This window comes from Macaca mulatta, chromosome 1, assembly GCF_049350105.2.
Source record: "Macaca mulatta isolate MMU2019108-1 chromosome 1, T2T-MMU8v2.0, whole genome shotgun sequence".
Taxonomy (NCBI): Eukaryota; Metazoa; Chordata; class Mammalia; order Primates; family Cercopithecidae; genus Macaca; species Macaca mulatta.
Window position 1 is genome coordinate 236,429,530 of NC_133406.1, and position 17,092 is coordinate 236,446,621.

Consider the following 17,092-nt stretch of genomic DNA (forward strand, 5'->3'; position numbering starts at 1 on the left):
CAGCTAAATGAGCCCAGGCTGGGATTAAACAGAAAGGAAGGCTAGCGTCTGTGGGCTGCAGTGCCGGGATCGGGGGTGGGGACTGGGCTTTGTGGGGAGCCCTTCATAGCTGCAGCCGCCTGCCCTGACCGCCATGGGACAAGACAATGGCCCCAATTCTGGTCCTGATGGAATCCGACCTCCACGCACTTCGTTTGAGTGTGTGTCTGAGAACAGAAGTGAAGAATCCTGTTATTCTATCATTTATTCAACGTTTATGGAGCATTTCTATTTCAGAAACTGGGACCAGTGTGGCTTGCAGGAGGTGCGTGGGTCGTCACAGCAGAGGGGCAGGCATGGTGCAAGGGTTCCTCAAACACCAGCGTGCAGGAGCCTCTAGGACCTTGCGGAAATGCAGGTTCTCACTCAGCAGGGCTGGATGGGGCCTGGGCACCTGCATTTTTCACCCACTCCCAGTGTGCTGGTGCTGCTGGTCCCTGAAGCTGGGCTGGTGAACTTTGCAGACAGCGGTGAGGTCTTTGGAGTATGTTGTAAGTACCCCAGAGTCAGGAAAAGTTGTTCTGCGCCTCATTTTAGCCACTGGTGGAGGCAAGGCCAGTGTGCGACAGGTAGGGCAGGCAGGAGAGTGCCCAGGTAGATGGGAGGCCACCTGGAACCGTCTGGCCATCTGAGGAACAGTGGAAATGGGCCAAAAATGGAGGGAGTTGGGGGAAGCCAACAGCACTGGAGAATCTTTGGTGCAATCCTGAAAGACCTTTCCATCAGCTCTTGTTGGTCTGCACCCAGGCTGAGCCAGCCAGGGAGACAGCGCTTAGTAAAACCCTTCCCTCTGGGTCCTGAGCTAGGCTCTGCTGCAGCCTGGCATGAAGGCGTCCAAGGAGTTGCCCCAGCCCCTCCAGCGGCACCCACCCTCCTCCAAACACATTCCTCAGACCCAGACACCCACCCCCTAGTCCCCCATCTGCCTCAACCCTATGTGACAAGCTGCCCTGACAGGTTGCCTGTGAGGACAGAATCTAACCTGAGAATTAACAGTTTTTCCTCTCCTCTGAATCCTTGCGTTTTAGTGTGTCTTTGGTTAGAGGCTAAGAATGCTCCTCACAGATTATCCAAAGAATCTCTCCATTTCCTGAGTCCACACACGGTGGTGCATTCTTTCCTTTCTTTCTTTCTTTTTCTCTTTTTTTTTTCTTTTTTTTTTTTTTTTTTTTTTTTTTTTTTTTTTTTTGCAACATTCCCGTTTGAACAAAGGCCTGGTGTTATTGCTAAATACACAATGCTATTTTCATGACAATCACAGGCTTTGCAGCAAAGTTTACCCCCCTGGTGAGGTGGGTGCTGCTCAAGCACTGCAGGAAGAAGAGGGAGCAGCTGACCATCCCCCCATAGATTCCTCCCTACATGCCTTGAAGTAAATTATACTAACAACCTCCACAATATAAACTGTCAGTTACCATCAGGCAATTTTGAGCTGCTTGAATAATCCTACTGAAAGCAAAGCCACATTCAGCAGGTTCTTCCCTACCTAGGTTCTTCGAGGATGAGGGCACTCACCAGTAAGAGAGCTTCGCTACATGGGGTAGGGGTGGGAGGATCCACAAGGGTCTCCTTCCAAAGCAGTCTGTGTACTGAGTCAAGCTGTGTGCCCTGGGGCCAACCCCTCAACCTCTCTCTGTCTGGTCGGTCCCATTTTCAGATGAAGTCATAAATACCCATCAGGCTGTGCCCACAGAATCCAGCAGGTGTCTAACCGGATGAAGAACACAAAAGCACATTCGGGGAAAATAACAGCACCTTCCTTCCAGGGCAGTGGCGAAAGTCGAGTGTTCCCCTCTCAGCTTCCTACAAAGCACCACTAAGTGGGTGGCTGAAAATCATGGAAATGGATCCTCTCCCAGTTCTGGAGGTCAGAAGCCTGAGATCCAGGTGTCAGCAGGCCACCTTTTCTCGGGAAGTTCTAGGGAAGAATGTTTCCTACCTCCTACAGCCTCCAGTGCTGTGGGCAGAGTCCCCGGTGTTGTTTGGTCTGCAGATGCAGCACTCCAGCCTCTGCCTCTGTCTTCATGGGGCCTTCTCCCTCTGTGTCTTCCCTATTCTCTTCTGTCATTGGATTAGGATCCGCTCCAATCCAGTCTAATCACGTCTTAACCAGTTACATCTGTAAAAACCCAATTTCCAAATACGGTGACCTCCAGAAGCTCTGGGTGGACATAGACCTTTGGAGTCACATTGTTCCTCCCATTATAGCTGCTTTCCATAAAGCTCACAGAAGTGTGCCCAGCACTTAATAAGAGCTATGCCATGTTGGCCACTATCGTTTTTAAAAAATAATGACATAAATGCAAGTTAATTTTGTGACTCTTTTTAGTCACACAAAATGTTGATGATTTCCTTATTGCTATTCCACTGCACTCCATGAGAAGCATCTGTTTGTGCTGCAGGCAGGATGAAAACTGTGTGTCCAGGCAGGGGACCGCTCCGTCGTCCCGCATGGCACTGGCCCAGGGCACCAAGTCCTGCTCCCCAAGCCCACTCCACTTTTGCCAGCCGGCTCTTCCTGTCCCTGTCACTGCTATCTGCTGTGATTAAGAAACATTCTAGGGAGACCCTGCGTCAAGATTCCAACCCTCCCAGAGAGAAAAGACAGAGAAAGGAGTTTTGCTAACTCCAGCCTCAGTTTCCCCATCTACTCCCTCCCTACTGAGCTCTCCCAACGCGTTAGCAGATTAATCATTGCTATGTCTGTGTTTTTAAGGATGTAACATATATCTTAGATTTATTGTTATTACAATTGTTTCGATTTCCCGGTAATAATGAACCCATTCACCCCAGGCCTCTCGTGGCCTTTCATGTGGTGATCCAACATGATTTACTCATAAAAACCCGTGACCAGAGCCCCACCTAATTACCGCCTAATTACCCTTGGCAGAAGCTGAGGAAAATACCACCATGATTTGCTGTGTCGTTCGGGAGCCCGGAATAATCCACGCTGCGACTCGTGTGTGTCTCGGGCACTGGCGGCTTGTGGTACACTGAGAGCATTTCCCCCCGTGATTCTGAGAGCCGTGTTTTTCCAAACAAGTGAAGTTCTGACCTGCAGAAAGCGTGCTTCCCCTACCGCAGAGCACCAGGAGGCTGTCCACACCGGGCACTTCGGCTGATCTCATAGCTCTCCTGACAGACAGTTTAGGACCCTGTACTCGCCAGCAGCAATGATGACCTTAGTGAAGCAGGAGTCCCCCCTATCTGTGGGGAATGCCTTTCAAGACCTCCAGTGGGTGCCTGAGACCACAGACGGTAGCAAACCCTACATACACTACGTTTTTTTCTTACGTGTACCCACCTATGAGACAGTTCAATTGACAAATTACACACAGCAAGAGATTAACAATGACGAATGCTGAAACAGAACAATTATAGCAATGTACTGAAATGGGAGAGGTTCCCTGCTCCCCCTCGCAGGGCATGTGATGGGGGTGGGGCTCGCTTGTGTGGTGCCCCACTGCTCAGAGCTCTAGGGGAGCACGCAGACAAGCAAGCTGTGGGGCTCGGACCCCCGGCAGTGTCTAGGGTGGATGTTTACAGCTCCGGAAGCCCCAGAGTTCCAGGGCGCTCTTTGAGTTTGCCGTCTATAGGCTTGTGTTCATCGGCTCAGTTTGACCCTCTACCTTCTCACAAGGACAGGGGGCTTCCTGTGTCCCGGATTCTTGCCTTGGTGTACCGGAAGAATTGGATCCCACGTGGGCGGGGAGAATGAGTGCAAGGTTTCACTGAGTGGAAGGAGCTCTTAGTCCATGGGGGTGCCAGAAGGGAGATGCTTTTCCCCTGGAGTCCCTCATTCTCTCCCATTCTCTCCCATTTTCTTTCTCTCTTCCTCACTCTCTCTCTCTCCCTCTTTCTCCCCGTCTCTCTCTCTCTCTCCCTCCCTCATTCTCTCTCGCTCTCTCTCTCTCTCTGTGTCTCTCTCTCCCTCATTCTCTCTCGGTCTCTCTCTCTCTCTCTCTCCCCCCCCCCATTCTCTCTTGGCCTCTCTCTCTCTGTGTCTCTCTCTCCCTCATTCTCTCTCGGTCTCTCTCTCTCTCTCTCTCTCTCCCCCTCATTCTCTCTCTGTCTCTCTCTCTCTTTCTCTCCCTCCCTCCTCAAGAGCTGAATTGTCTGCATGAGGACCCAGAGAAGGGGCAACCATGCCTGGAGTGTGCCAGGAGCTTCTGCTGCAGCATTTGCCCTGCAGGTCAGTGTCCTTGGTGGCAGCAGAGGTGACCGCCCTGAGAAGAAATGCGCTCCTGAGTGCCCGAGGGGAGGAGGGGCGGGAAGGAGGCCTCCCCGGGTGGACAGGGTCAGCAGAGATCTCCGGGGAAGCCAGAGGGCTCCATGCTGGCCACTGGTCAGAGGCCTCGTTCTGCATCCGGACTCCTGGCTCACATCTTTAGTTCTTCCCAAGCAGTCACTGCTCACACCTGGCACTGGCCCCACCGCCTCCAGCACCATCCACCAATGCTCCTGCGGCCTCCTCACCACAAGGGCAGATTCCCCAAGGGCTGTAACACTGTTGTGCCATGCAGGCTCTTCCTGTCTCCCTCTGCAAAATGCACCCGTCCTGAGTCGATCCACTGGGGAGATATTTAAAAGCAGGCCAGACTCATAAACTGCGGCAATAACAGCCAGACAGGCTTTTCCCCGGAAGGACGGGAGGCTGGGCAAGGTGACCTTCAATGGACTCTTGCTTCCCGGGCAGCACGTGGCTATGGCTGTGTGCAGGGCCCCTGGGCTGCAGGGGCAAATGAAGGGGGTGGGTTGCACCACCCATAGGATACAGGAGACACAAGGGGCAGCTCTGTGAGGCTGCAGGGTCAGGGGGCTCAGGCAGAAGGACCTGAGCAACCCAGGGGGTAAACTGAGAAAGAGAGATCCCCGGCCCTCTGCTCAAAAGAAGATGCAATGTCATGAAAAAGAGGCAATTTAGCAGATCCCAGGAGGTTTGCGACACCAGATGAAGCCCTGCCACTCACAGCCAGCCACGCCGCTGTGATTTCTCAGAGTTGAGCTGCTTTTGATTCATTTCAGGGTACCCTCATGTTGCTCCTTTTGACTCTGCAAGAAGGTAAACTGCACTGAAATGGGGTGAAGAGTAAATGCCAACTCATCTGTCACATGCAGGAGGCAGAGCCACAGGCCCAGGAGGCCTGAGAGCCTCAGAGCGAGGGAGGTCATGTTGTCGCAGGAGGGTGACGAGCCATGGGGTGGGGGCTACACACGGTGACCCCGAGGCTCAGAGAGTGGAGAGTCTGCCGGATGAGAGAAGTCCCTGACCTTGCCCATCCTTTGAGTTCACACCCAACGAGCCCCTGCCCACACCGGGCTCTGTAGTGTACACCCGGTGAGCCCCTGCCCACACCGGGCTCTGTAGTGTACACCCGGTGAGCCCCTGCCCACACCGGGCTCTGTAGTGTACACCCGGTGAGCCCCTGCCCACACCGGGCTCTGTAGTGTACACCCGGTGAGCCCCTGCCCACACCGGGCTCTGTAGTGTACACCCGGTGAGCCCCTGCCCACACCGGGCTCTGTAGTGTACACCCGGTGAGCCCCTGCCCACACCGGGCTCTGTAGTGTACACCTGGTGAGCCCCTGCCCACACCGGGCTCTGTAGTGTACACGCAATGAGCCCCTGCCCACACCGGGCTCTGTAGTGTACACCCGGTGAGCCCCTGCCCACACCGGGCTCTGTAGTGTACACGCAATGAGCCCCTGCCCACACCGGGCTCTGTAGTGTACACCCGGTGAGCCCCTGCCCACACCGGGCTCTGTAGTGTACACGCAATGAGCCCCTGCCCACACCGGGCTCTGTAGTGTACACCCGGTGAGCCCCTGCCCACACCGGGCTCTGTAGTGTACACCCGGTGAGCCCCTGCCCACACCGGGCTCTGTAGTGTACACCCGGTGAGCCCCTGCCCACACCGGGCTCTGTAGTGTACACCCGGTGAGCCCCTGCCCACACCGGGCTCTGTAGTGTACACCCCTGCCCACACCAGACCCTGTAGCGCACACTTAGTGAGCACCTGGCCCGTGTCAGGCTCCATGCCCCTTTGGCATGAGCCCCTGGCCATGTGGTTGTTTCTCCATCAACTCCTTGAAGTCCTGCCTAGTTCCCTTCCTGAGCTGCAGTGGGAAGGGATGTGCCCATGCGGCCAGGTGGCCCTTGCCCTGTGCCTTTCCTGGGAGCGCATCCTGTCAGCACACACCTGCTTATCTTTAGGAAAGCGAGGAAGCAGGTCTTCACTAAGTGGTCTCTGAAAGCTGCCTCGCGGATCAATTCTGCTTGGGGCGTTTTAGAAGGATTTTGCCTCTTCTGATAAGATTTTATTTCTAAATCTCATTCAGCACCGCATACCTAGGCCCCTTGCCTAGAACTTCCACGGCGATTGTGTTGAGGAAATGGCCGTTATCTCCATCCGTGTTTGAATGAACTAGGGCTAGCACCAAGCATGCTGAGAGAACTTTACCCTCTCTGTACTCATCTCCCACTTACTCTCCTTCCAGCCAACATCCCAAGGTGTGACGGTGGCCTAGTAACCATCTGAGTGCTGGGCCAGGGATGCCAGGCAAGGTGGGCAGGGGAGCAGTGCTGTGGCTGAGGCCCAGGTGCATCGGTGTCATACAGACTCAAGCCTGTGTTCACATCCCAGCTCTGCCACCTCCTGGCTTTGGGGCCGCCATGGGCAAGCTCTTCCAGTGTGCTGAGCCTCAGTTTCCCCCTCTGGAGGATGCCGTTGCTGGAAAGCACGCCACGGCACGATGGCTCGGAGGCCCCAGCCCAGCACCTTCTGCTCAGCATCCCTGTGCTCGCCGAGCACAGAACCACGGCACTCTTATGTGGTCACCAAACAGCAGACTGTGGGGTTTTACAGGCAGCTCTGGGGCTACAAATCACCCAGGAGAGACTGGGGCCCAGCACAGCCCTGAGGCTGGACACCCACCAGCATGGACCTCATAGATTTGCTCTGAGGATCACATGATAAAACAAATGTAAAATGCTTCACTGAGTGCCTGGTATACAATAAAATCTTGATAAATATCAACTATTAGGAATAATAGCCCACATTTATAGAGTGCTTATGCGCATTAGCCACTGTTATGAGAACATTAGGGTGACTAACTCATCGAATATTGTACCATTCCCAGAACGTAGGTGTCCCCATGTCAGAAGGAGGAAACTGAGCACAGAGATGTGAAGTTACTGCCAAGAGTCACACAGCTGTCTCGTGGTGGCCCCAGGATGGGAGCCCAGGCAGCCTGGCTCCTGAGACCACACTCTTAGCCACTGGGCTGGCGGCTGCTTCGCACATGGATGTTATTATCTGCACCATCATCGGTGGACTTCAGTTCCTGGTGGGCCTGTACTAGGCCTCCGTAGCCCTCCTCCATGGAGCAAGAGTGCCAGAGGTGCCTGCTGCATAAACTGCCAGTGAAAATGTCCAGAACTGAGCCGCCTCTTGGCTCTGAGGTCGTTAACCCCGACACACCGGCAGGTGGGTAGGGTTAGCAGTGAGCGCCCCTGGCACCAGCCAATGCCTGGAATAAGTCCAAACAAAATAATATATGGCTGGTATATTGCACTCAGATCCAAGAACAAAGTATCAGCCTTGTCCATGGGAAGTGGGCTTGTGTGGAGAGCTTTCTCCGAGGTGCTGACAGCCCAGGGTCTACCTGTAGCTTGTGAGGCAGACGCGACTCTGTGGATGTAAGTGTCCTCTTGCTGGCCTTCCTCCAAACTCCAGGGAGCTCAAGAAGAACAGGTGCCCTTGCCACTTCAGGGCTGCCAGTATCTAAGGTGCCCACGAGTGACACCACTCCAGGATGTCACATCCCTCCTGGTCACTCAGCAGCCAGACTCGATGTGTGAGGTCCTCTCCAAAATGATGGAAGCAGAGACCTGCCCTTCCTCACTGGGCTGGCAGGACCCTCTTCCCCTCTTCTGTGCTGACTGCAGAGCTGGCTGCTGTTACAGTCAGCCACTGGCAGCCAGCATGACAGACCAAGGCCCCTGAGCTGGGAGGAGAAGCATTTGCAGGCACCTGTGCACACACATCACAAATGCACACACACACACGCATATGTACACACGTACATATTCACACAGACACAAGCACACACATGTGCATTGCACACATATATGGATATGTACGTGCACACAACACAGGTGCACACATGTACACATGTGGACACATGCACATGCACACATATATATACATGTATACACACACACACACACACACACACACCCCAAAGCTAGGAGAGATGCTGGAAGAGATTGTCCTTTTCAACCCTCAACAGGAACCAGCTCTGCAGACACCTTGATTTCAGACCTCAGAACTGTGAGGGGATGCATTCATCCGGCTCTGGGTCCCCCTGTTTGGGCTACTTTGTTAGTGCGTCTTTAGCAAACCCATGTGCTAAACCTGGAGACCACATGCTGGAGGTGGCGGAGCCTCCCTCAGGCTGGGGCCCTGACTGGCTCTGTGGTGAAGAGCACCCCAGCGACTCCTTCCAAGAGGGACCAACGTAAGCAGGAAACAAACCTAATGAGGCTGAGGCCCTGAGGATGCTGGGCTTGTCGGGCAGTAGCTGCTAGCTTGGCTCCCATCAGAAGAGGGGCGAGGTGGAGGGAAGCAGGTGGGACACTCAGGCTGGCTGAAGCCTAGAAGTAGAAGGAATGAAATCGGTAGCAGAGGAGACACAGGGACAGGTCCACAGGAGGGATGCGCGGGGCCAGCACTCGGTGCTGAGAGGGAAGGTCTGGAAAGCTGACCTGCAGGAGAGAGTAACACCAGAGGCAGCAAACACCAGGCCAAACCCCCCACCCCTGCCCTGCCACACCTGCAGCTCCCAGAAGCTCTGATGATGGGTCGATGGGCTCTGGACCAAGCGGGGACGGGAGGCTCCTGCCTGGATGCTCCCCCTTCCTTCCAGTCTCACTCCGCAGCCCTTCCTTTCCCCGACAGCAGGAGGTCAACCAGGCTGCAGCTTTTCTCACCCTGCAGAGCCATCCCCGCAGGTCCACAGCAGGGCTGGCAGCAGCAGGGGGCTGCATCTCGGAGCCTGGACCCTTTTCCAAGGCCTGGCCTGAATTAGTCCAGCCTTTTCCCTGCGTTTCCCCAGCCCTGGGGATGCGAGCAGCTTCTGCATCACTGCCTTCTCTGTTTGCCTTCCTGTTACTGAGGAACAGTGTTTGTACCTAGTTAACTGTATTTTTCTTTTTCTTTTTTGAGACAGAGTTTCACTCTTGTTGCCCAGGCTGGAGTACAAAGGCATGATCTCAGCTCACCACAACCTCCGTCTCCCAGGTTCAAGCAGTTCTCCTGCCTCAGCCTCCCAAGTAGCTGGGATTACAGGCAGGCATGCGCCACCATGCCCAGCTCATTTTGTATTTTTAGTAGAGACGGGGTTTCTCCACATTGGTCAGGCTGGTCTCGAACTCCTGACCTCAGGTGATCCGCCCACCTCGGCCTCCTAAAGTGCTGGGATTACAGGCATAAGTCACCATGCCCAGCCCCTAGTTAACTATTTTTTAATATTAAATGATTTCCATTGAAACATCCAGAGGGATTTCCGTCTCCGGGAAAAGATGTGCACACGTAACCAACAGCTGTGATTTCTGCTGGCTTGGCAGCCCCTGGCCCTGCCTCCAGAAACACCTGATGGTGGGTTGGCCCTGATCCCTCTCTAAGTAAGTCACAGGGAGACACCACCACCTGACCCCACCTGACCCAACAGACACACCACATCCACCCATATCACCCTGAACCAGGCTGGTGCCCATCAACCCTGGGATGTAGCTTGAGCTGTGGAGGAAAAAGAGCCCTTTGGTCCCCAAGGCTGCTCCAGATGCGGGAGCGAGCCTGACGCCAGTGAGGCTGCCACAGAAAGCAGAGGACCAGGCCCGTGGGTTGACTTGGTTTGAGCTCAAATCCAGTCGCACTCATATGTGAGTCAGTACAGCCCCTTCCTGGCTTCAGTCAGTCCCCGTGGTGTTCCCATCCGTTGAAGCCAAGACAGTCTAACTCTGGGACTGAGTGAGCAGTGACTGGGGTGGCTTAGAACGCTGGGTGCAGGGACAGGGCCACCTGCCAGCAGGACTCCTCAGAAGCACTCTGGTTCCCTCTTCCTTACTCGCTAGAGGTGACCCCATAAAGCCCGCATCTCCTCCGTCCCTGCCGGAATTGCTCCTCAAGGGCAATTCGCCCCCCACCCTCCGCCTGGCTGCTCTGGCCTCAGCTGTGCATTTGCCTCTTGGGTGTAGCTGCTCATTTGTGTCAATAACAGGCTTCACTTCCAAGCCTCCTGCCGCTGCCTTCCGGGCCCCACCTACCACTACCCAGGGCTATTTTGGGTGGGTGTGTGGGCCCCTAATTGTGACTCCCAGCCCCGACAGTTGACACAGACTCCTATTTTCCAAGCCAGCAAAGGGAGGCCAGGCTTCACATCACCCTTGAACACTTGCCACGAAAACGTGGTTCTAGAAACAATCCCAGAGGCAACCAAGCTCTTCCTTGGACCTCAGGCAGGACGCAGTAAAGACCCAACTCCACCGTGAGATGCTGCCTGGAGATGCAGGTTGGAAGGAGGGGTCCTCAGAGCGCCACTTGGCCCTGCCTTTCCGGGTGGTCTCGCCTGTGTTCCTCACCCCAGGAGAAGAGGTACTTACTGCCTGGACCACTGCCCTCGGGTCAACTCTCCATGATCTCCACTCATGCGGATGCGTCTTCTTCCCTCACATCCAGTCCATCGCTGAGTGGTGGCCGAACCACTTCCAGATACTTCTAGAATCCCCACTTCTGGCTCCACCAGAGCTCCACTGCCGCTCTGCTCTGAGGTTCCGTCAGCTCTCCTGGACGCTGACAACCCAGGGGCTGCTCTCCTGCTTCCCCTCTGATCCCTGTGTACGGGGTTGAAGGGTGTCTTCCCAGATTCATGCCCACCTGGAACCTTACCATGTGAGTTTATTTGGAAATAGCATCTTTGGAGATGTAATTAGTTAAGATGCGGTTATATCATCCATTAGGATGGGCCCAAAATGCAGTGGCTGGTGTCATTCTTTTTTTTTTTTTCTGTTAAATTAAGAGAATATTTACTTTTTAATTGATTAAACTTATTGATTGCTGTTTTTTTAAACTACAGATCTCCTTCTTTTTTTAAATACTTTAACTTCTGGGATACATGTGCAGAACGTGCATGTTTCTTACATAGGTATACACGTGCCATAGTGGTTTGCTGCACCCATCAACCCACCATCCACATTAGGTATTTTTCCTAATGCTCTCTCTTCCTGAGTCCCCCACCCCCCGGCAGGGCCCAGTGTGTGATGTTTCCCTCCGTGTGTCCAATATGTTCTCATTGTTCAACTCCCACTTATGAGTGAGAACATGCGGTGTTTGGTTTTCTGTTCCTGTGTTAGTTTGCTGAGAATGATGGTTTCCAGCTTCATCCATGTTCCTGCAAAGGACATGAACTCATCTTTTTTAATGGCTGCATAGTATTCCATGGTGTATATGTGTCACATTTTCTTTATCCAGTCTATCATCGATGGGCATTTGGGTTGGTTCCAAGTCTTTGCTATTGTGAACAGTGCTGAAATCAACATACATGTGCATGTGTCTTTATGGTAGCATGATTTATATATGTATATCCTTTGGGTATATATACAGTAATGGGAAGGTTGGGTCAAATGGTATTTCTGGTTCTAGATCCTGGAGGAATCGCCACACTGTCTTCCACAATGGTTGAACAGATTTACACACCCACCAACCGTGTAAAAGCGTTCCTATTTCTCCGCATCCTCACCAACATCTGTTGTTTCCTGACTTTTTAATGATCACCATTCAAACTGGCGTGATTCTATGAAAGAGATGCAGACACGGATGCACGCAGAGGGTAGACGGCCATGGCACGATGAAGGCAGAGCAGAGAGACACAGCTACAATCAAAGGAAGAGGAAGAGTTGCTGCCTTCCACCAGCAGCTGGAAGCAGCAAGGAGAAATCCTTCCCTAGAGTCCTAGGAGAGAGTGCAAACCTGCAGCACCTTGAATGTGAACTCCTGGCTCCAAAGCTTCGAGAGAATAAACTTCCGTTCTGAGCCCGTGTGTGGCCATTTGTCACAGCAGCCACCAAACACTAATACAGTTTGTAACCTGTCTTCACTTGGAAGGAGACTGAACGTTACAAAGTGCAAATCATCCCCTTTCCCTTTCTGCTCAGAAATCATTTCACTTCATATAAAATAAAAATCCTTAATGCAGTCAGTCTCCAGGCCGGGACTGGCCCCACGTGCCTCCCCAGCCTCCTCTGACTACTGCCCAGCCCCCTACAGAAGCAGCATGAATGGGAACACTGTTCCCTCTTCTCTTAGTCAAGCAAACTCTAATTCATTCTTTCCCTCTTTTACACAATTTTAGTTACGAAAAACTTGAAAACATAAAAAAGACAGACACCTTGCACCTGCACCCTGTGTGTGACCCATGTCGCTATGTGTACTTCAGACCCTTTCTTTTTTTTCTTTTTTGAGATGGAGTCTTGCTCTGTCTCCGGGCTGGAGTGCAGTGGCACGATCTTGGCTCACTGCAACCTTTGTCTCCCAGGTTCAAGTGATTCTCCTGCCTCAGACTCCTGAGTAGCTGGGATTACAGGTGCATGCCATCATGTCTCACTAATTTTTGTATTTTTAGTAGAGATGGGGTTTTGCCATGTTGGTCAGGCTGGTCTCAAACCCATTTTTTAAATGAATACATTGCAAAAAGAGTTAGGTCTCTATGTGCCAGCTCTCTGCCCCACCTGAGATTGGAATTTCCTCCCGTCCATGTTTTGAATCATTCTCTCTTTCTCTCTCTCTCTCTCTCTCCCTCTGCTTCCAACTTTTTTCTCCCTCTCTCTTTTCTCTTTGTTTTTCTCTACACACACACAAACGCGCACACAGACAGACACACACACACATAGATATATCTGTATATGGTACTGTTAGAAGTACTTACAGGCTTACATAAATAACATTATGTTATTTATCCTCCTGTAATTTGCTTTTATGTCAATATTATTAATTCTGAGATCCATCCGTGTTGGTAAATATCAATGAAATGTATCCATTTAAACTGCGGTGTGACACTCCACTGGGGAACATGCATCATGTGTTTCCCCAAACTCCTCTCCACTTCACACCAGCCCACATTAGCACAACAGTACTGCAGTGAATACTCCTTTATGCGTCTCTCTGCAGGTGTGTGAACGTTTCTCTAGTTATATCCCAGGAGTGATGTTATGAACTGTGGAATGTGAGTATTTCCAATTTTACTGAATATTGTCAAATTACTCTCCTAAGGGTTGTAGCAATTTACACCTCCAACAGCAGTGGATTCTTTCATTCATGCCTGCACTCACTCATCCCAAAAGTATATTTGGTGAACACCTACTTTGTGCAGGCACAGCTCAGGGCACTGGGGACACAAACACAGGTGCTCTGTTGTCCAGAACTGTGGTCCAGTGTCAACACTGGGTCAGGCTATCTGGATGCAAGAGCTAACTCCACAACTGACTAATAGGACAGCCTTGGGTGAGTTATACAACATCTTCATGCCTCTGTTCCCTCCTCTGTAGCATCTGATAAAGTTGAAAATACACAGATATAGATCAATGCACAGGTATTCATACATAATCAGATATAAATATAGATATAGACACGCACAACCCAGTATAGATTTAGATACGCACATAGGTATAGATTTAGATACGCACATAGATATAAATATATAGATACATATATAGATGCAGGAATAGGCACGCAACTAGGTATACGTGCAGATGGGCACAACTGAATATGGATATAAATACACACACAGGCATAGATATGCACAACCAAAAACCAGTCTCCTCTGTGCCTCAGTTTCCCCTCTTAGAGTAAGTACTCCAAAGTTTGATGAGGAGGAGGATGTGACAGTGTATGCAAAGCACTTTTTCAGTACCTGGCACAGACAATGCTTATACTGGAAGCAACAGTTATTTTCCTGTGTCAACATCCTGCCACCAAAACCTCCAAAAACACACTTTTAATGTCAAACAGAGATAAGTTTACTGTTTCATTGCAATACAGGAGACCACACCATGGAAAGCCATGGAGCGTCTTCATAAGAGCGTGTTGAAAGAACTGATTAGATATTTGACCTTGTATTAGGTAACTTGCGGAAGGATAGAACTGATTAGAGTTTTGACCTTCTATTAGGTGATTTGGGGGAGGAAAGAACGATTAGAGATTTGACCTTATATTAGGTGATTTGTGGGAGGATGGAACTGATTAAACATTTGACCTTGTTTTAGGTGATTTGGGGGAGAAAAGAATTGATTAGAACTTTGACCTTGTATTAGGTAATTTGGGGGAGGAAATAATTGATTAGAACTTTGACCTTGTATTAGGTGATTTGGGGGAGGAAAAACCTGATTAGAGATTTGACCTTATATTAGGGGATCTGGGGTTGAAAGAACTGATTAGAGCTTTGACCTTGTATTAGGTGGTTTGTGGGAGGAATTTGGGGCTTTGCCCTGGATTGGATGCTGTCAAGAAGTGGAGATAATTTAATAATTGGATATCTTAAAATTTGTATGGAGAAGGCCAGAACAATGGAATGAGGACAAAGCTGCAATTGGTAAGGAATTAGCTGTCATTCATATTGGTCAGGTCAGGGAGATTCGTTATTTTGTGGACTGAACATTTTTGACTGTGCTCTGACATGGTGGCCTTGTCAGATATTAACACACTGTTAAACCATTTCTAATCAACAGAACACCAAGGCCTACCCCATAGAGCTTAGGCCAGCCCCTAGCTGTTGGGAGCTCTTGGTCATTTACCCAGCTGTGAGACAGACTTTCCGACTTGGATTCTTGGTCAAGGAGCTCCTGCGTCTGATGACGGCTGGCCATCCTTGGCTCCTTTGCCTGCCTATGTATTTATCCTTCCTACAGGTTGGACCTGGCTTTCTGGGCTCAGCTCCTTATCTTGGCCATGATTCTCAAAGGAAAAGGCTCCTCAGCACCGTTGGTGGGAACAGGTTGCATCTTCCTTCCTCAAACCCAGAGGAGGACAACCATGGGCAAGGACAAGGGCAGGCCCCTTCCTCAGCCCTGTCCACCCCAGCATTTGGAAAGCAGAGAAGACCATTCAGTGCATCTGGCCAGTGTGTGAATGGAGTGAGCTGAGTGTCTGGGAGGCAATGTGGTCTCCTGGGGAAGGTTCAGGCCTGGGAGCCAGAGTGCCTGGGATAAATCTTGACTCAGGGTATTTGTTCATTCTCACACTGCTATAAAGAACTCCCCTGAGAGTGAGTGGGTAATCTGTGAAGGAAATAAGTTTAATTGGCTCACAGTTCTGCATGGCTGGGAGGCCTCAGGAAACTTACAATCATGGTGGAAGGCGAAGGAGAAGCAAGTACCTTCTACACAAGGCAGCAGGGGAGAGAGGAAGGAAGGAGGAACTTCCAAACCTGAATAAACCATCAGATCTTGTGAGAACTCACTCACTATCAGGAGAACAGCATGGGGGAAACCGCCTCATGATCCAAACACCTCCCTCCCTCGACTCATGGGGATTGCAGGTCTCTCCCTCAATAGATGAGAATTACAATTCAAGATGAGATTTGGGTGGGGACACAGAGCCAAACCATATCAGTCAGTGTCTGTGGTGAGCTAGTGTCCCCCCACAAATCCATGTCCACCTAAAGCCCGTGAATGTGACCTTATTTGGAAATAAAGCCTTTGCAGATCTAATTAAGTTAAGATAAGGTCCTAGTGTATTAGAGTGAGCCCTAGTTCAGTGACTGGTGTCCTTGTGAGGAGAGGAGAGACACACAGAGGTACAGAAAAAATGGCCATGTGCCGTTGGAGGCAGAGCCTGTGGCGATGCATCTAGAAGCCAAGGACGGCCAAAGAGGGCCAAGGACCGCCTGCAGCACCAGAGCCTGGGAGGCCGAGGACAAAGTCTCCCCCAGAGCAGAAGGAGCCCAACCTTCCTTCACCATGACCTCAAACTTCAGGTCTCCAGAACCACAAAAGAATAAGTTTCTGTTGTTTTAAGGTCACCCAGTTAGTGGTGACGTGATATGGCAGCCACAGGAACTCGTACAGTGACCTCGAGTTTCCCTTCTGCCGCCTACACCCCTCAGAGTGCAGGGCCGAGACCCTCGCCAACGTGGCCTCCCTCCCCGGGTGGGCTCCAGCCCTCTCCCTGCTCATGGCTGTTGTTCCAGCATCTGCGTCTGGCCGCGGTGGACCGCCGGCCCATGCTGCTCGGCCCATCACACAGCCACTGGGTAATGACTATCATTATGTGATTGTGGTGTCGCTGAGGCTGGTGATTTGTCATTGTTAATGTTTATGAAGTGCTCAGTCCGTCTGCAGAAAATGACAATAATAAAAAATAGGAGTAGATCCCCTCTGACAGCCCCAGGCCGGCACCAAGCAGAGAGTCCGGGGAGGAAGGTGCGAGTGTCCGGGTGGGATGGGAGGTGACATTACTAAAGGCTGGCAGGTTACTACAGATCTGAGCCTGACATTCTCGGTGCCTTCAAATAACCACCCCTAAAATCACTCAGAAAATGCTCATGGATATTGCCTGACAAGCTCCAGTAGAGATGAGAGAAGGTCAAGTCAGAGACCAACACTCATTACAAACCCAGATAGCGCTGGGCTGGGCACAGTAGGTGGGAAGGGGCGTGTGAAATAGAGGAAGTGGACCTATTTCTTGTGTCTGCCTTAACCAAGACAAGAAGAAGGGCTGGGGCCCAGTGCTCCAGATTTTTACCCAGGCGTCTCCTGCCGCTGGCATCTGAAGGAGGAGTGTACAAGCTGAGCTGGCCAAGGAGGGCGTCCTGGAAGAAGTGGGGTTACCTGGAGCCTTCAAAAGGAGCAGAAGGGAAAAAGCGAGATAGTTTTCATTCCCGTGACACATGCGAGGGCTTGATGAGTCTGCCTTCACTTTCCCCTTTGTAAGGGAGGGTTACAATGACCATTATCACGTGAGGCCTCACAGGCTGCTGTCGGATAATAGGCCCTCAGTTG